The sequence below is a fragment of the Calliopsis andreniformis genome, chromosome 5 (assembly GCF_051401765.1).
Source record: "Calliopsis andreniformis isolate RMS-2024a chromosome 5, iyCalAndr_principal, whole genome shotgun sequence".
Classification (NCBI taxonomy): domain Eukaryota; kingdom Metazoa; phylum Arthropoda; class Insecta; order Hymenoptera; family Andrenidae; genus Calliopsis; species Calliopsis andreniformis.
Window position 1 is genome coordinate 21,771,758 of NC_135066.1, and position 21,610 is coordinate 21,793,367.

Below are 21,610 nucleotides of genomic sequence, written 5' to 3' on the forward strand. Positions count from 1 at the left end.
TTTTCCTCGATTTTAAGTAATTATTCACTTCAAGTGATACACAAAAAAAAGGACTCGGTATTATTTATTATGTCGCTTTCAGTTTTCATACTAATGCTATTTTCTTCGATGTATGACGACTTTCTTGTTCGGAGTACAACCGTAGCGCCCAGCGCGTACCCAACGCTACCGCAGTCGCTCGGGCGGCAAACTCGGGCTCTCATTGGCCGATGTTTTTCCTTAATAACTCGTTAACGAAGCCTCATCTTACATTTTCGCTAAGGAAAAAGTTGTTTCAAATCACCGCCTGAATCACCCCTTTTAAGGAACTGCGACATTTTTGTTACACCCTGTATATTATGCAATCCCTTTAACTACCAATAAAACATAGTGTTTTACAGACTCTGCATAATACACTCCTTATTTTTTACTTCTACACATATTCTTCCCTCCATATAATTGCGAAATGTATTTACTAACAAGTTTCACTTCTACATACTAATTAGAATTTTAAATTTATTACATTAATTTTATAAGTATTTAGTAACAATATTTTTCAATGTGACTGTTCGTATTAAGATCCATTTATACACAATCGTGTCGTGTTCCGGCCACACCTCAGATCCGTATTGGGTATAAGAACATATGAATTTGTAAACATTATAACTAGTTCAGACGATGCGATTTTTTTACGGATACGGTCATTCTGACGAATCGATAATAACTGAAAGTAGTGCTCACACATTTTTACATTTTTGATCTCTATTCAGTTTCTAAATATATGAATTAATACCGATTCAGTTTGGTGTGAATAAGCTTTTACTGTTACACTTACTCATTCACACTACGATGAATCATTGATTTGCCAACTCAACTGTCTTATTGTCTTGTGCAATGGCAATGGCACATAAATTTTATATGTGAATGTATGCTGTAAAATCACAGATTCGGTCACGTTTTGATAGCCGGTTTTGTCAATGATCAGAGTGGTATCCGTATTCGTAACGTCTTGAAGTGATTCGATAATAAAACTGAATCAGTTTTTAGTAGTGGGGTCAATCAGTCAATTGACCCCCTCTATTGATTTATCGTACCTACTGGAAAGGGCGACCAGTCTGTGCAAAACGGAGAAAATAGATACAGATTTATTAATAACTTAAATGGAACAAAGGCTCGCTATATACGACAAGAAATTAGACACATATGAAGATAAAAATTTAGAAAAATTCGCATGGAAGAACATAGATTAACATAATTATGTGCATACTACCTTGTTACAGGCAGAATTATCGAAATGGTCAAAAAACCGCATCGTGTAATTATGAACTATGTAACTAGTTACGCTTGGATATGGTATGGACTCGAAACGGTTGTGTATAAATACATCTTTAATACAAGAAGATAGGTAGCAGTAGTTAAGCATTAACAAGCACATAAACGTGTAAAGTATACTAATTTTCTATCTGGTGGAGCATATAACATTTACACAATAAATATTGGTGCAACTACGTTGGATTTTGTTAGGTAGCAACAAACTAATTATAAGTTTTCCTAAAATATTCAACTACTAACATAGCAGATTTAATCAACTTATGAATACGTATAACAGAACATACTGTAAGCTAAAATAATGGGTACTTGCGCGCCTTATCTATGATTTCATAAATTTAAATGGCACAAAGTTTTCGGGAAGTTCATTTCTTTCTATAACAATTTTTGAAAAGTTTAAAGACATTTTAAGTATTTGGGGCAAACTTTGCATTTTTAATTCTTTGGGGGGAGATTTCACAAACTTTTGACAAGGTATCTGTATAGCTATTTAAGTTGAATAAGAATGTAGCAGTAGTGGAATGACGGAAAAATTGGTTAAACATAGTCAATAATAAGGAGAAGAACAAATTAAGATGAAGAAGTAATCGATCGTAGACATTGCTAAGTAGTACTTCTGATCTTTCTGCATGAAGGATTAGCAGCTCGAGGGCGAGGAGTCACGGAGAAGAAAGAATCGAGTCATAGAGAAAAAAGTGGTGATCACCGATGGTCACCATGTCAATTGATGTGTTAATTTTTGGACTACGTGTAAACCAATTTGTGAGAAACTGTATAGTAGAAGTTATACTACAGTTAAAATTTTAGTAGTTGGGTTATCACGATATTACGGGATGCATCACAAAACGATGCATCAAAATGATGCATGACTAGATTTTTTTATACGAAACAATGAAAAAGTTAATGTGCAAGTTGAGCTGTTTACTTATATACTATTTTATAGACCCTATGGTGTGGTACTTTCTTTAACTTCTTAAAGAAAGAATTTTTTCGAGGCCAAACAGAGTAATAGTATTTCACTTTGTAAATGTATTGGGTTAAGATGTATTTAAATAACTAAAAGATAACTGAACAGATAATTGGGAATTTCTTAGAAAACATTTACCCCCAAAAGTTTCCATTCCATTTTTTGTAATTGTGCATGAATTTAAGAGAAATTGAAAGTACATGTATGTATTAGTCTTTTTCAAAAGGTTAAGATCTAGGACGGTGCCTGACTCATAAAAGTTCGAGATATTCGTAGGCCTATCAAGATCGTGAAGGGAGTAATACATCATAGAGGCAAGTACTAAACTAGAGATTCACGCAATATAAAATACTGTACAAATAAAAAATTAAACGTTTCCAGGTAAAAGTGTACATGAACTTTTCCATTGTTTACTGCCACGTACATTCCTATCGTGCCATAGATAATTCGAACAGTTATGCAAACTAGACTTGCACGTTCCTGCCACCGTTAATTTATTTGAGTCGCCAAGTATTAAAGAGACCGGCTCGAGAAACGTGCGCCCCGATAGTTCCTACTGTTCGGACTCGCTGGAACCGCGGAGAGAAGGCTAGGTCATATGAGATGGAAAGAGCAGTTCTGGAATTTAAGTTCTTCATGGCGAGAACACCAATTAAATTATATTGTTGTGATAACGTTTACAAGTTTGAATGTAGATGTTACACGCAGGTTTGTAGACGCTGGACGAGAAACGAATTGCTGACACACATCATCAACGAGGACAACTGGTGAGGGATTAGATCTTCCATGTCAGTTACACGTGTAGTCGTGAAGCTTTTGAGTTTCATCGAAGCTTTGAGCAATCGCCAGGATCTGTTAGCGTGGGTGGGGGAGCGAGAGGACACGAGATATTTACAAGATGTTTTACAAAGTTGGCATCACTGGAGAAGTCGAAAGAAAGTGCTTACCACAATGCTGTCGTCAGGAGATCGTACAGATGAAGAAGCACAAGGCTTCAACCTTGTCAATATTGTTACGCTACGCTTCCTTACGACTACGACCACCTGGATTAATTCGTATGCATCACACCATTCCGTGGCCAATCACCAGCAGTGGCTTATGGATCCTAATCGATGATTGAGAGAGCTTCGACTCGACCACCGTCACGGCTCACAGCTGTGATCGAAGAACGGTGTTTGTTTAAGACTAGACTTGAGTCTCCTTTGTCGCCTTCTGCCGTCGTTGCAATGATCCTAGGCAAGCAGCATCGCTTCTTCTGTGGGAGACAATTCCCGGAAGGCGTCACGAGATGACCAGCGGTGGAGCTGCATCTCACCTGAACCTGGTGTAGTGAATCGTTAGCCGTCTCCCAACCGCGGATGTCTCTGATTATGACAGTTTTCTCCGATTGCCAGGGTTTCGTACTGGGTCTGATGCTGGGCAGCCAACTTACAGCATACCTACCAAGTGCTATCGGTGATAATTGCTGAGACGTGGTCGAGTAATTTCCCATACGTGGAACACATTTACGATTACTTTATGACGTGGTACAAGTGCGAGGGCACTTCTGGCGCCAAGAGGGGCCTTTAGTGCGCACCACCGGGAATCTAACGCGTTATTAATATCTCTTTTACGCTGAAACTACCACGATGATCTCGACGGCCTAGATGCGAGCATTGGCAGGAGACAGGGGCTAGACAACAATGGAACCACCAAAGCGATCTCTTGCCGCGGAACTTCGGAATCGAGAAGTGGTCAGGGTAAATTGGGAGGCTGTCGTAGCCCATCGAGTCAACTCAGGGAGGACGGACGATGAGAGGGCTGCACAGACGGTTGTATGAGGACGCACCGATGAATGGGAACCAACCGACGTGTGCGACGTTGGCCACCTCGCCCTGCGTTCCGGGGAGAAGTCCTTACCGGAGAGGCGCAGGGAGATTGCTACGGCAACCATCTCGTGGGCAGATGATGGCAGCGGACCCCGGAAGTACAGCGTCTGATACCGCGTTTCGGATCCTCGCAGCAAGAAGAGATCCAGGGGGACTCAATGCGTCTCTGCCAATCACCGGTAGTCATCAAGAAAGCCTTCGCGGACGGATTTCTTGGAGCCTGCGGGATCGAACGAACAGCGAGCCCGGCTTCACGAACGGTTTCAAACAGTTGTCGCGTGCGGAAATATCTTCAGCTTGCTGGTGTCGAATCTTTGGAATAGCAGCCACCCGGGCGGATCTCTTACGCATGCCGAGCGTGCGTTTCAGCCTCGTCGCCGCCCGAATCGCTGTAGCGGAAAATGGATGCCTTCGCGCGACCACGTGTCACGGGATAGCGCATGTAATAATCTCGACAAGAACTTGTAGTTTTCTCGTTAGAATATATTCCTCTTTACATCAGAAAACCGTGTTTTGACTGGGGTTCTCGCCGTGAGAACCCAAATCCTAGACACGTTCCTCACCCTGCGCCTGAAAGAACCTCGCTCCTCTCCGCGCAAAGAGCTAGCCTGGGCCCAGATTCAGAAAACGGGAGACGCGTTCCACGCTGGTATCACAAAATACCCGGCGCCCAGGAGAAATATCAAGGCATGGGACGCGTAGTGGCCGGATCCTACACACCTTTCCTAACCCTAATACGGCTCGACGGGGCGGTCACGATGCAATTTTAAGATCGCTAAGGTCCGGTGGTGCGCATTAAAGGACCCCTTTTCACGAGGAAAAAACTTGGCTGTTTTCCCTGTGTTACAACAAGGATCGATATATGAGGAAAGACATCAGTTGGTTTGTGTTTTCATGCAAATCTCCGTTGTGATGAACAACAAGGTTCTGTAATTTCTACATAAACATGGAACTTTTTGGTAAACAGGGTAATTTCCATGACAATCAAGCGGTACGGTAGTACCGTGACGCATAGTGTAGCCGGCACTACTGAGCACATTCTTTAGAGTTTCGCGTATGAAAAACTTTAAGTGTGAATATCATTGGATTCGTAACTCAGATCTAAAATTCAATGGTATAATCGTAATATAATGTTCGTACGATCTTTCGATTATACCTAGTCTCACTAAAACCCATGCGTCTGTTACCAAGATCTCGTGATGCGATCCAGAAAAGTGCCACTTTTAACATTTTACTTCGATGATTTCCTTCTCTTAAGGGGATACAACCAAACATGTCAGAGCGGCGACGTTACCGACAAAATTATGCAAAAACATGGGTCATTACGGTTTACTGTGTGTGTATGCGTGCATATGCGTACGCATGTGCATTTACGTGCGCGTGCCTGTATGTGTGATCACACTAGAGAGCGAATCGATAGATTGATGAAGGAGTTCAATGCATAAGCCAAAGATGTAAAGGCTTGTGTAAATTGTTATAATAACTAGTACTTCAGTTTATAGTAAATATGTTTATATACTGCGACGTTACGCATAGTGTAGTACCCGTTTTAGTGAATTTCATGAAATCAGTGATAAGAAGGACCGTACGTCTCCCTTGCGGAACACGTGCCGAGAGACGCCTCCTGGAGGAAAATATCGTGAATGCGAATAGCTTCTAATTTCGGGTGCCTCTGCGCCGAGCGCGCACGACATTTCAGGGCCGTAGAAGAATCTGAGAGATCCCGAGACCGTCCTCATCGCCCGGCCGTGCAGTTTCCGGATTCAGACGCCGTACCAACACTGGATAGCACAGGAGTCCTCCACCCCCGCAGTTGCTGAACTTGCCGCCTCCGTGGAGGACCAAAGGAGCCAAATGAAAATCTGCCAACTGCGAGCCAAAGGATGGTTCTGCGGTACTGCCCTTCTACAATGGCTCAAGAGGAAGGCGGGGGTGGAGGCGAGCCCGGAGATCGTTGCCCAGGCGGCAGGAGCCATAGGAAGTCTCCACGATGCCGAGGAAATGCGGATCGTCGCTGGAGAGGATTTGCCTGCCCCGGGGGTGCCGCTCCTCGCATATGTGCCTAGACCATAGCAAGGGACGTGCCGCGAATCGGGAGGGTCGCCTGCGCGCGTGCTGAGCGTCGTCACTCGTTGCCGACATGCTGACGATTAGGGACAGGCGATTCGACACCAGCGTAATTAGATTCCTCCGCGCGTCCGGCCCACGACTTTCCCTTTTTCCCTCCGATGTAGCCGAGATTTTCCGCCGCACCTGTGCTGCAAGGGTCGTCTACTGCTGCCGATTTTTATTGTAGTTGACAAGAAAATGCCTTGCGCCCATCCGGATGATTGTCCTTTTGTCGAGTGACTTGCAGGGCGGATACGGCGAAGTTATCAAGCCTCCTTGCCTCGAACTCATAGCAGTTCGTCGCAGAAAAAGCTTTTCCCAATCCATCCGGGAAAATAATCATCCTGATAAAAGTAACTAGCCTGATAATACTTAGTTTAAAAGTATAAATGTGCTTTATTAAACCGACCGACCAACAGGTTCACACCCTGAGACATTTTGTCTTTATATGAGAAGGTTTTGAGCTAGGAATGGATTTATTCGAAAGAAGAAAGTTGAATGCATCATAGTCAACTTGTGATTTCACAAAATTCTGCTGATATTTAGTAATACGAGCGTTATGAAGTAGAGCAAAGATCTGCCATTTACAGTCGTGTAATTCAAGCATTTTTATGTAATTTAGAAAGTGTTTTATATGGAATAATGAGTTGATTGCGCTCCGTTGAACTTTTTTCTTCCGAATAAACACTTTTGTAGCTCAAAGTCTCCTCATAAAAGGATGAAAAGTTGCAGAACGTAAACCCATGCCACATTACTGCTATTTGCTGGGTTATCGATCAAACAAAACAAGAAATATGACAAATTTAGTTGGACTTTCGTGAATCAGATGGCGCGGCGCCTAATTTGGAAGGCTGCCGATGTAGAATCGGAGTCTGTTGTACCCGACTTGGCGATGCGAGTCACTCCAAATGTCCCCCTCCACTACACACCATACGTCAACTATTATCACTTACCAATTTACAGTTAAAAGAGGACTCTTGAGTGTGGTTCTGAATTTAGAAATTAAGAGCGGTGTGCGGGTTTCCGAGTTTCTGGTCGGTTCAGCAAAACTCAGGCGCGATCGGGCGGGCTACCAAGAGTCTTTTTCGCAACGGGATTGATTGGTATCCCGAGAGTATCTAATTCATCGAGACTGATGAGGTCCCAAAAATATCATAGGTATACAAGCTTTCGAGATCTTAAAAGTATCATTTTTTACGATGCATTTCAAATGTTCCCACAAGTAAAATATGTTTTATTTAACCGCAAAACAGTTTTATCGACTTCTTGGAGAACTGAAATTAAACAAACATTTAAAATTACCTCGAATGCATTGAAAACGTAATGATACATTTTTATAATAATTGCACTTTGAGTAAGTAGAGACTATTTGTGTCGAGAAGTTTCCTAGAAAGCATTGCATTAAGGACAATGCGTATCCACCTCTTGTATTACTGGTAGGGACATTGCGTTCGCCGTTCGTGTCTATACATGTTTGTATTTTCATTAATTTTTCTCTTGAAAACGTACTACAGACAACGTAAACATTACATATTTTGTCTTGTCCTGTACTGAACTGAGAAAAATAGCATTATCATGTTTTACTTGTTCCATATTTTTTGTTATAACTTCTTAGCAAGGCATTTATGGACCTCTTGTTATATGATTTTTTAATCATTTTTACTTATACAACAGACTGCCAAAGTATGTCCGAAAAATGTGGGACACTCTGTATGTGTATTATTTAGTATTGAAGTATTACAGAAATTAACACTAATACTCACGTATTACAGAAGTAAGAAATCAATTTTTTAAGATTTTTTTATTAAAGTTACCATATGGTAAGTTATTTTTAATTTTTTTGTATGCTTCTATCTTTTCATTGTATTGCACATGTACTTCAAAGTGTCACAATTCAGAAAACATGATTTTTTAATTACAGGTATCAGTCAGTTTAGAAAATACATCTCTATTCATTATAAGAAGTTTGCTAGTTAAATATCAAAATTATAGAATTGGTTCAAAGAACTCTTCAAATGTAAATTACGAATTATTTAAATAATAATAAAAAAATCATTTACTGCAAACAACGCATAATTTCATTAAGTAAAACTACTTTTTATGTTTACATAGTATATTTAATAAATAATTTTTTCCTAAACTCATAAATAGTTTTTGTTTCACTTCAAAAACATACTTTTTTTAATTGTGTCACTTTTGAAATACATGTGCAATATGTTCAATTAGTTTTACAGAAGATTCTACTATACATTTCGAATATACATATTTCTCCTCATACAATATGTCCATTTTTTGCGGATTGACAAAATACCAGTCATGATCCTTCGAAATTGTTCTGTGACTAAGATTCCGATATGATCATATGCAGTAGAATACTTTCGGTGTCTCGAAGATCCGTATGCCTATGATAATTTCGGATACCCGATCAGTCCTGATGTATTAGATGCTCTCGGAACTCCGACCAGTCCTGATGCGAGAGATATTCTTGGGAGCCCGCCCGATTCCGTCCGAGTTCTGTCGACCCGACCCAAACTCGTGATCTAGGATACCTGCAAACTCCTAGAAATTATAGCGCGATTGTTTAGAGTTAAGCCCCAGGTGTGCCAAGCGGCCGACACATGGCCCAACAGGGTCCCACCGTTAGGTGCATATTTCAAGTAAAGTTGTCAGATTATGTACGCGTTCGAACCTCTCTTTCTATCCTTGGAAGCAATAGCGTCTCTCTCACTGATAAATTACCCATGATAAATTAATTACTCTTTGGGTATTCCTTTACCAATCTAAGAGATTCTGATAACGATTCAATATTGTACGAGCTTGCATAAAGTTGCGAAGTAATTTAAGACACTGTTTAACCTGTTTTGAGTTTGCGTTAAATGAAGCCGAGTTGTCCGCCATTCTTTCTGTGCGACACAAGCGTGCCTAAATTGTCAATAGGATTCGACATCTTCGACGATCACAATTAAAATAGTGCTAGGTGGTTCCACTGAGAAGGAAAACCGGCAGACGTCAGAAAAAGATAGGAAATGAACAAGAACCTGTGAAGACCGACAACTAAGTGTTCGTATATAATTGGATCAATCCGTATGAGTAGGGTACGCGTTTGTAAGACAATCCACGACAACGCGCAGAGTGGGTACCGGGAATTGGTTTATGGGAAATTGGTACCTGGAACGGGTCCCGAGAGGCATCAGCCGATTCTCGAGGGATGATAATATTCATTCCTTAAACGACAATCGAACCGATAGAACCATATATTGCGATGCCTCTTGTAAAATATATAGTTCGTTTTTGGTTAGCACAATTCCTAGTTTTCTTTTCGCTTTTCTTTACATTTCAGAAGTGTGATCAAAGTTACGTACTTAACACTAGATTGCCTAAGCAAGTCATTTTGACTGCTTTTGAATTTCAATTAAGAAAATAATGATTTAAATAATGACACAGCTTCTTATAATTTTGTGACTTTTTCTACAACATATAAATGGGTTAATTAATCATTGTTGTTGCCCCCCCCCCCCCCCCCCCCCCCCCCCCCCGCCCCGTCCTTCACTTCCGGAATATATATGTGTTATACCTATATTGCCGAAAAGCAGTCATTTTGACTGCTTGGAAAAGACCAGTTCGGCTCTGGATTGGAATAACATGATAACATACAAGTTCATGATAAATTGTCGATTTCGACATATTCTTGATAAGTTGCAGTTGTTCAATAACTAAAGTTATTGTTATTGTTATTGTTATTCGTACTTGTTATTCGAATCTTTATGCTAGGCCTGGCCACGCGCTTTGTTCCCTTTGAACGCGCTGTAACGTCATTCAGATGGGAAGGAGGATCTCTGAGTTTTTTTTCGAACTGAAATACATTTTTTTTATTGTTAATACTTATTAATAACTTGTTATATGACTGTAAGTGATATAAAATATATTAAAAATTACTGTTAAACAAATTTCTTTGCGCATTAGTTATTTTTTCACAATGCAGTCATTTTGACTGCTTTCAGGCAATATAGGTATGTACTAAGCTCCCGTCTTTCTAGTGTTAAAAAGTTTAACTGTGTTGTGCGATGTTTTCGATTTGTGTTAAGTTCAAAAAGAAAAGAGAAAGTGAATAAATGTGGTCGATCATAAATCGCGATTCGATAAGTCAAATTCCAGAAGAGCGAGTAAGAGGAGAAGAATTTCCCGTACAAATTTAACCGAAATCCGACAACGAGAACGTATCGAGCAATTAGAGAAAATGGTTGAGGAATTGCAACATGCTTGCCCGTCGGGATCACGTTCAAACGTTCAGACTGGGGATGAGAAAATGATCCCTATTTTCGATCCAGCGCAAGACGATCTGACGGTTGAGCGATGGGTAGAATACGTGGACGGATTGGCCGAACAATATGAATTGGACGAACGGTCCATTATGAGACTAGTAACAGGACAGCTACGAGGCCATGCCTGCACGTGGTACGATACTAACCGACAGGTAACAGCTACATGGGTCGACACAAAAAGCGAGCTAATTCAACTATTTCGTAAATCCCTATCTTTTGATAAATTACTTAGAGAGGCGGCGAATTATAAATTTAGGCCGGGACAATTGTTAGGTGATTGTTTTCAAAAGTTAAGTAAAATGAAGTTATTATACGTTAGTATATCCGACAACCATATCATCGACCTGATTATCAGTGGCGTAACCGATGAAAACATAGCACGAACTATACGATTGGCTCAACATACCAAATTAAATTCATTGTTCGCGTTTATGAATACTATGGGGTCTATACCCATGAAAAACTTGATTCAAAAAACTGTTCACAACCCCAAAACTCGAGAATATTTACAAAAACCACAAACACCGAAGGTTTCCACAACAGTTGAACAAAAAACGGAGAAACAAATAATAGGACGTTCGGTAAAGTGCTTCAACTGTAATAAAACGGGACACATAGCTAAAAATTGCTTTAAACCCCAAATTCAGTGAAACAGTTGCCAAAGACTAGGACACCAAAGCGATAAGTGTCCTGTTACTAGGAATAAGTACATTATATCTGTAACGGCCGATGCAAAATCGAATATTTATGAGCAATACGTGTATATTAATAATCATAAAATTAAGGAATTGATTGATACCGTTAGCGCGTGCACAATCATGCGCTCGTCCGTAATTATTAAATTAGGGATGGACGTACGCACGACTACAGTGGTCGCGTTGAAAGGGTTTTCGGGTCATACAATTTGTTCGGACAAAGTGGTTCAAATCGAACTACGAGTACAAGACGTTATTGCAAAGATAGATGCTTTGATTGCACCAACTGAGTATCTAGCGCGCGATATAATCATTGGACAACATTTTCTGGATCAAGATCACGTTGTAATGATTAAGACACAACACCAGCTGATATTTAACGGTATTGGGAGAACAGCCGATGTCTTTGAAGTAGTTGATGATAGGGAACATGGTGAAGAATACAATTTTGGAAATATTACCGCGAAAGAAAGATAGAGATGCACAAAACTACTTGACGAATTTAGTGATAGAATCTCCCGATCCATGCGATATCTTGGCAAAACGAACATAACGTCCCTTTCAATAAAGTGCATGACAGACGCATCCATAATTTACCTTCCGTATCGTATGACGGAGTCCGGAAAAATAGTTCTCAGGCAAATGATAAAAGAACTACTAGGAAATCGAATAATTTGGAATTCGCATTCGCCATACGCGAGTCCCATTATTATGATCAAAAAGAAAACAGGTGACTACCGGATGTGCATTGACTATCGTAAGCTAAACACGATCACAATTAAGGATAGATATCCTTTGCTGTCAATAGACGATCGATTGGATCGATTAGGGTGCCATTGATATTTTACGGTATTGGATTTAACTTTGGGCTACTATCAAGTTCCGGTAGAAGAATCGTCCATACCGAAAACTGCATTCATTACTCCTGAAAGGCATTATGAATTTCTGAGGATGCCTATCGGCTTCGCTAATGCTCCTACCGTTTTTCAACAGCTGATGGATGTAGTACTAGGGCCGTTAAAGAACATCATAGCCTTTCCATATCTAGACGACATCATAATTCCATCTAAAGAAGTTCAAGAAGGTTTGCAACGTTTAAGATGTGTCTTAGAAAAATTTGGGAAACATAATCTCACGCTTAAAATAAGCAAATACTCATTCTTCAAATCACGGATAGAGTATCTCGGAAGAGAGATAAGTGAGGAAGTAGTAAGACCAGGCGAAAGAAAGATTAAGGCATTAGCGCAGATGCCAGCCCCCAGTCATGTGTTTGGGAGAATTCTCAACAAAATGCTTTCCAAGAAATGAATGGTAGATTGACCTCTCGACCAGTGCTAGCAACATTTGAACCATCTTTAACAACAGGATTACGTACAGACCCCAGCACGTTGGGCGTGGGAGCTATGTTGATGCAACGCACGAATGGCGGAAAAACGGTGGTAGTAGTATTTTATAGTAAGCAAACTACGCCCGACCAACGTTGTTACCACTCTTGTGAATTGGAAACGATGGCCTTTGTGTTAGCACTAAAACATTTTTGTGTTTATCTATTAGAACGGTACTTCAAGATTGTTACCAATTGCAATGCGCTTAGCACTACGTTTGCAAAAACGGACTTGTTACCTCGCATAGGGCGCTGGTGGCTAGAGGTCCAAGATTTTGACTTTGACATTGAATATCGTTCAGGAACTAAAGTGGCACATGTGGATGCTCTGAGCCGAAATCCGCTGCCTATTGAACTTGAAGTAGACCGTATAGTTCTTACCGAAGCTGATTGGATATCGGCCGCTCAATTACAGGACGAACAACAGGATAGGATTAGGACCATGCTGACCGTAAACGGACTACCGATACAAAACAATACTTTGATAGTTATACCATTAAGAACGATAAGATTTATAGACGTTTGGAAGACGGATCTATGGCATGGGTGGTGCCTAAGAATGCGAGGATGCAAGTATGTAGACTATGCCATGACGACGTAGGACATTTGAATGTAGAAAAACTGTGGAGAGAATGAAGCCAAATTAATGGTTTGCCGTGGTGAGAAGATTCATTCTAAAATACGTACGAGCATGCTTGAACTGCACATACTATAAGAATACGAAGGGCAGAAAGCAATGTAAACTGAATCCTTGAAAAAACCCCGGCCGTCTTTCACACAATACGTTTCGACCACGTAGGTCCATTCGAGACCAGCAAACGCGGAAATAAATTTTTACTAGTGATGATTGATGCTTTCACCAAGTTTATCATCATTGAACCTTCAAAGGATCAGAAAACACTATAGGTTGTAAAAAATTTAATGAATATTATATATCTCTTCGGCTGCTCAGCAAGAATAATCAGTGATCGAGAGTCAGCTTTTATATCGAGATCTTTTAGAGCCTTTTGCGAAGCATACGGAATTAAACACGTACTAGACGCCGTTGCTATCCCAAGCGCCAGCTGGGCAATGTGAGCGCTACAATAAAACAATAGTATCTGTTCTAGCCACAACCACAGCTGGAAAAGATCCGTCACTTTTAGATGAGGATAGCAAAAGAGTTCAGAGTGCATTGAAGGCATGTCTGAACAAAGGTACAGGTACTACAACCATCAAAGCACTTATTGGGTACGAAACACGAAGTCCCGCCGAGGGATGATTATTAAGTAAAATACAGGAAAAGGTGGACCGTGTGGATCTAATACTGTTTCGGGAACAAATGAAAGACCATATTTCAGTGTCACAACAGAAACAGAAAGAATACTATGATAAGACGCGGAGAACCGCGTTCAAATATAAGCAAACTGAACTTGTTCTAATGGAAATCACTAGTGAGGCGGCTACCGGAGGTAGTCGAAAATGACTATCTAAGTTCAAAGGACCCTTCCGAATTACGAAAGTTCTACCCAACGATCGGATGCAACCGTGGCGGATCGGATGAAACCGTGGATAACGGTACAAGGAAACGTCGAAAAGGAATAGGCAGAGCGAACGTTGCTCATATACGGCGAACGTCGTCAGGTTTGAAGTAGAGCGAACGTCGCTCATATACGGCAAACGTCGTCAATGTTGAACTGAAGCGAACGTCACTGGTGTACAGCGAAATGTTGCTCGTTAAACAACCGGAAATTTTACGTCTGAGGACAGATGTATCACAGGTTGGCCGAATGTAAGACAACATATGACAACGTGCGGAATGGAGACCGCGAATTGGTTTATGGCGGTACCTGGAGTGGGTTCCCAGAGGCATCAGCCGATTCTCGAGGGACGATAATATCCATTCCTTAAGGGGGCAGACTCCTTGTGTTTTGAGCTGTGTGCGTGCGCTCACACAAGCAAAGAAAGTCATACACGTATACGCGATGAGCGAGAGAGACAAACGGTTTCGCAAATTACGCTTTACGTCTCGATACTTGCATAAATGAATTTTTCGCGGGTACAGAACCCACGAGTAGACTTCACTACAGGGTGCTCTGGTCCGTTTAAACTCCAATAAACACTATACGTTGAGAAAACTGTAAAATTACAAACTGTAAGCATGAAACAGACGCTGTTGTAAACTAGCAAGATGGCTGCCGAAGTGACATTTTCGCAAATATCTCACGATTTAATGGTTTTTTCACTCATAGCACACCAGAGCACCCTTCCTTGAATTAGCACAATATCGTGGAAATGCGATTTTTCTCAATTTAACACTTCTTGAAGGCGTAAAGCGTAATTTTCGTTGTGCACCCGTTTTGACACAAAAATAGTTCAACGATTTGCCGTTAGAAGCGTTAATGGTATATCTTAATCAATTTGGTCATATTACCATCAGCATCGATAAAAATACAGATCAGTCGGTAAATGTAATCTAGAATTTGACAGCTGAATGGCGTATTCATCGAATACACGAATACAGACGCAAGAAAGGCTTAGTTGCCAAAACGTATTGAAAGTTTGGTCACGCTGTTGCCACATATATGTATGTACATATTACAATTCTGCCCATCAGGAAAACTTGAACGAATCCAACTCCAGCCGAGATTTTGATTCTTACTAATAAGGAAACATCGCGAGGTGAAAGTCTCCGATTTTGATGAAACTTTGTAGGATTGTAGAATAGCCGAAAATATTCGACACGTATTTTTTTTTATTGCTTCTAATTCATCTAAAGGGTATGAAAACCACCCCCAAAGTTGGGGGTGGAAAACATATTTCGTTTAATATCTCCAAAACTAGTGCGTACAGCAAAATGATATACATGGGGCGATTGTGTATTTTTGAACGACGAATCCACCTGTGTAAATAGTTTTTAAAAATATCAATTTATTTAAAAAATATATTAAAAAATAGTATATTGTCGTTGTTTTCACTGACAACATGCTGATCGATCGTTTTGCAAATTTGTATGCAAATACTATGAACCAAAACACAAAATACGGCTAAAATAGAATTTTGAATTTTTACGTTATAAACAAAATAATAACATTCCTAGTTAAACTGCATTTTGTGCGAAATTGGACCCTGAAACGAGTGGTTTTACGAAAAATATATACCCCTATAATGTTTTTGTCATTATATTATGATACATGTTGTTTATTGTTCACTAAATGTATAAATTATAACATTGCTAATGAATACTCGCAACGTCTTGCACTCGTTGCAAACAGTACGAGAGGTTCAGTGTGACTGACCCTTGCATCGATGAAAATGTAGCAAGTAAAGGTGATTTACAAATCATTATTCATCAATAGTTATTACTTACTATAAACAAACAATTGGAATTGTACCAGAAGTTATAGTTTAATCCACTAATTTTACACGAAAGTATCTTAGTTGAGTGTGAATTAGGCATTCCCTCATAATCTGTAGGTGCCTGGTTCGAATCTCGTAATAGCTTTTAATTTTTTTTTTGTTTTCAATTTTTATTTTAAATAATTCTAATTTTTGTATACCTTTTCACAGATTACAATTATACCACTCATAACATTTTTATTTTTAAATAAAAAAAATTAAAATAATTTCGTTTGTTTATTTCTTAAAAAGTATGAATGAATGATTGAATGAATAGCATGAATTTAATGAATTATTTATTCTATATATATAAGTTTTAGGATTTCACATATTAGTATATATATATGCCCATAATTATGAAAGTGGTCTAAATTGTATATTTCTTATTTTGGGATATTGAAAGGATTACATTTGAATAAATTAGAAAATATTTCTATATTACGTAACATTATAATTAGTCTTGATTAATGAACATTTATTATAAATGTGAAATTTTGTGTGAATCTCATACGAAAATGTTGTTTCTTAGACCACTTTCATAATTTTGGGCACATATGTATTGTTTCATTCGTGATACTCTTTCTTTGTCGCTCGCACCGTCCTTTTCTATATTCGTATGAAGCAAAATATCAGCTCAAGGCGTATTCAGTAGAGATTTACTAATGCATAAAATTGTAATTGATGTGGCAACAGCGTGACAGAACTTTCCTACGATGCGATTTGGCAATTATACCTTTGCACTTCTCATTTGTAATTCAACAGGATAACGCTAGATGCCACATTATCAAATGTCGCATGTATAAATTATATATTTTCACTAATGCCCGTTTTTTCGCAACAGCGCTTCGATCGATTCGGAGTAGGCCCCGAAGGAGTCTGCCCCCTTAAACGACAGTCGAACCGGTAGAGCTTTGTATTGCGTTGTCTTTTGTAACATATATAGTTTGTTTGTGGCTAGAACGATTCCGAGTTTTCTTTTCGTTTTTCCTTACACGTCGCGTGGGAGAAGCATCATTCACAAAGTAGGGAAGCGACACAGTAAAATTGTCGACTATAGCAACTAATACGTCCAATTTTCAATTATGACAAAATATTTCAACTAATACTTATCTATTTGTTCAACTTTGTTACATTAAAATATTTAAAAACGTAACGAAATTCGTGTAATGTATTTTTGTCTCATCGTCCAGTTTTTCTGTGCGAGATATCCGTTGACCAAATGTTTAACATCGAGAAACGTTCCCCAATTCGTATTTTCACAACGGGAATTTCCATATTTCTGCTGTTCCAATGCATTGAAAGGTTTGTAGGGGTGATCGCGACACGACCCTTGCAGCCTCCAGTCTCGGGTACAGATGGCTCCTTCGAACTTGCAAGGCAATACCTGTGATCATAAACTGCCACATCTGTGAGACACTCGCCACCGTCTCCCATACTAATCGGATATACCTTTGCTTTCCCTCATGAATCTGTTTGTGATTTTTTCAGTCTGAAGAAGAAACTACCCCAGAAAAAAGTCTGACCGAAGAAGAACCTCCATCGATCATGCCAACCGTCAAATCGATTTTGAGTATTTTGACGAAGTGGCACCCCTAAGAAGTCGCACCTAGAACAATGTGAGGACAGGAGGAAAGAGAATTCGGAAAAAATCACCAGTATCGATTACGATTTCTGCTGCCGAAAGGTACAACTGTTTCTTTTCTTTTGCCGCGAAGTGCCGAGGCAATGCAGGAACCGTGGAATGGATATACTACGAAAAGTACCCGAACCGATCGTCACATTTCAGAACCAGATTGTTTTTAAACGTAGGAACGATCTCGTCCCAAAATAATCCACGAGCGTGGGGTTTTTAATTCGGTGCGTCCCGCGGTTGTTAGTGGTTAGGAGGTGAAGTGTTCCTCTAATGAAGTGATCAGTATTGGTGACCGCGGAGTGTTATAAACGTAAAGTGTATTTTTGTAGCACTGTATACCTGACGATTAGCAGGTCCTACGTTTGCTCTGCTTTATACCTCAAAGACCGGGATCGGCTGCGTAACCCAGTGGAGCAGATATACAACCAACAGGTGAATTCTTCTCCCAATGGGTAAGTTTGAACAATAACAATTGCGTGTATATTTATTCTCTTATCTAGAATTTTGGCCATCTTTTGAATTAGTGTGCTATAGTTAAAGAAATAAAAATCGTAGGTTACGTAGTTTTTACGGATTATATTTTGCAATATATGGCATTTACGGATTAGCCTCACATTTCTTAGGAAACAAACATTTTTACACGATTTCCAATAATTTAATACGCATAACAATAGTGTAGAATGCGTAAAAACTACGGAAACATTGCTTTCTATTTTTTCACTTGAGAACAATAGTATTAGTGATATTTATTTGCTAAATTAATACGATTATTATTCCGGTATTTGTACCATACAATATCAACATTTTTTATTTTTCCCCCGTTTTTTAGTTTTTACGATATGAGCAATGAATTAAAAAATCTGAAAATGTTTCACAATTTGTGTCGCGATAGCTAATGTCTCCCTCATTTTTTTCACAACTTTTCATGGAATTGTTTAAGAGAAATTGGGCAATAACGTAAAGATCTTGAGTTTTAAGGCTCGTACACGGCGGAAGCAAACGCCATGTGTCGCTTGTGCATAATCACTGCTCGGCCGAGCGCTCACTACTCGCGCTCTCTGATGTATCTACGTTTTTCGTTAACAACTCGTTAACAAAGCTTCAGAGAATTTTTGTAAAAAGAAGAGTTGTTTCGAATCAACCCCCCCCCCCCCCCCCCCCCCCCACCCTCAACGGCTTTCGCACTATGTTTGGAACACAATGTATACAGGCTGTATTATAACGCGTGTTGCACCTGCAAAAGACATCGACATGTACAAATAAACCGAAAATAATGACCACTATGGATATATGAAGTCCTGAAACAATAAGGTACACAAATACCAGATAGATGTTTAAATTTAATTTTCCCGAAAACTAAGTACCTTATAAAAAGGATTGTATTTTCGATTTATTTTTATATGTATGTAGAATCATCCTCTTCTAAGTTATAACGCGCACCCTGCCACATCGTACATGTTGAGAAGATAGTAGTATCCTCGAAACAGGCGGTTAGGTAACTACGGATCATAGTTACATTATAAGTAACACGTCCCAGGTTTGATACCCAGTATAGAAAGAACTATTCTTTTTAAATATTTAAATTACATGTAACAATATTTTACAAATATTGTATTTTCTTTATACAAATTTTCGTTTATGAACACATACCTAAGACATACGTACAGTATGTTACACATAAAGTGAACTACCCTGGTCTAGACAGTTCGTTTTAAGCGGGGTGGGTATGCGCTTTTCATACCTCTGATTTCTCGCTTGACCAGTTTTCTAAAGATTTCAGGGACGAAGAGTAAACAGTGTTATTTTGGATAAAAATTGATAACTCATCGTCCGAGCGACCTTCATCATGCAAGGATTTTCACGACGACACGCGACAAAGATGAAAAGGCATCCTGCAATGAAGCGTGAAATATTCCATACTGCCTAATTGAAGTTATATATTCTTCGTTGAATCTTCATGAAAATTATACAAATGCATTCTTTATATTTTTCTCACTTAAATGATATCAAACACTACATAATTCGGACTACTTTTAGTTATCAAAATAATACATATGTAAATCAAATATACGGTGATTTTTTTCGCTACAGACCCTGTCCCTTTACTCGGTAAGCTATTAAATGAGTCATCAACGGCGACGGCAGCTCCAGCGAACAGGTGACTTGTAAAGTGTCAAATGCTAAGCGTCCAAAAAACGAAAGAAATCGCTGTGAAATGTTTTGCGTTCCCAACGAGAAAATTGTTTTAAAAATTAATGCTTACTTCTTTGTAAATTCTTATTACATTAAACGTTGGAAGTGAACCCCTCCAACGTATATACAATTTACAAAGATGATATATAATCATGCATCTAGCCCTTAAACTTTACAGCATTTTAATATCATACATATGTATCCATCTATTATTTGAATTATGTATTGAGTTGATAAATAGACGTAGCCCGAAGTACTTCGTGTTTAATATTATTTTCATCTCAAAACCATAAGGAATTCATTCATTCTATTTTCATGAAGATCTAACGCAAAATAGATAACTTTGATCAGGCAAGAATAAGTATTTCGTGTTTCACTGCGAGGAGCCGTTCCAACTTCTACTTTCTCCTTATACCGATCATTCTTTTTTTGGGTTTCTAGCGTCGAGTCCTTCATTGTGGGGTTCTATTATCCAAGTGGACAGAAACTGGTGGATGGAATTAGACAGTTCGTGTTTATGTGAGCAGGACAGTTCATCTTAGACGTGAGTTACTCTACATGCATTTGAACATTTTTCCACTTTTTCCTATGTATTTTATTGAGGAATTTTAACTGCCCAGAGCCTAGATCACAGATTTCTATATAATATACACTACAGTGCTAGCTTCTGTTTGCGGGGGGTCGCAACTTTTATGTACGAATTTGGTACATAGACTAAAGCACATGCACGGAGAAAAGGTGTAAAATAAGCTCTAAAATTTGAACATCCATTCAGATATGTATTTATGCGAAAAGTCAATTTTATATAATCTGGTAAAATATTGGATGAATATAGTACTTATTATTAATAATTTTAAAGTTGACATGTCGTCGGCATTAGCACTACACGATGTGCATCATGGAAACATTACTCGGTCAAATTAGCCACCTTATATTCCTTATTTTGATATGTACCCACACTCCCATCACTTTTTTTTGTCAGTCAGTTTTTTTCAAAGCCACCGTGAAGCTCAATGTCTGACTGAGTAACCTACGCATGGTGTACATGGGACAACGCTAATGCCGGCGGCACATCAACTTTAAAAGTTAATATCTTAACAACGATTTAAACATGTACTGTTTTGAAAACGTTTCGATATCAGCTACAAAAAAATGCAGTAAAAAATATAGGGTTTTATTGAAAAATTTAAATATGACCTTCACAGAGCCCTCCTAGGTTATCACAATGTCAAATGAATGTTATTACCATATTTTTCCCTTAATGCTATACAACTTTTGTCTAAAATATTTGTTTGTATTTTTTATACTTAGAGAAATAACCACCTGTACATATTGTATGTATGTACCAAATATATACTTATTGTAGAAAAAAATTCAAATATATTTATTAGATATGTATTTACAAATAGTTGTGTACTAGCTGCCGAATGTGTCGGACGTGTTTTGATAATATAGCTAGAATTCGTGTGTTTGCGTTCGTGTTCGCGATCAAGTTCTAACTAATAGACTAGAATACAAAGCCGTGCTGGTGTGATGCGCCACATATTCGCAGGTACCATATAAATATCACAGCCATGCCGAGTAGTATACCTGTCTCGCTTCAAGATATAGTACTAAAGATGTACTAAAAGATCATACAATTCAATTCGCGAAGTGCAAACGAGTGTAACTAATAAAGCAAACTTCCAAGATAGCTGGGAAGTAATCAGGAGCAAGAAAGGACGACTAGAGTGTAACGCATCAAACAGCAGCA

General features: G+C 39.1%; 1 protein-coding gene across 1 annotated transcript in view; it reads right to left on the reverse strand.

Moving 5' to 3' along the window:
- Window positions 1-21,610, reverse strand: part of LOC143179325 (dipeptidase 1) — a 418,835-nt gene that overhangs the window by 149,582 nt on the left and 247,643 nt on the right. The gene's annotated exons all lie outside the window — the stretch shown is intronic.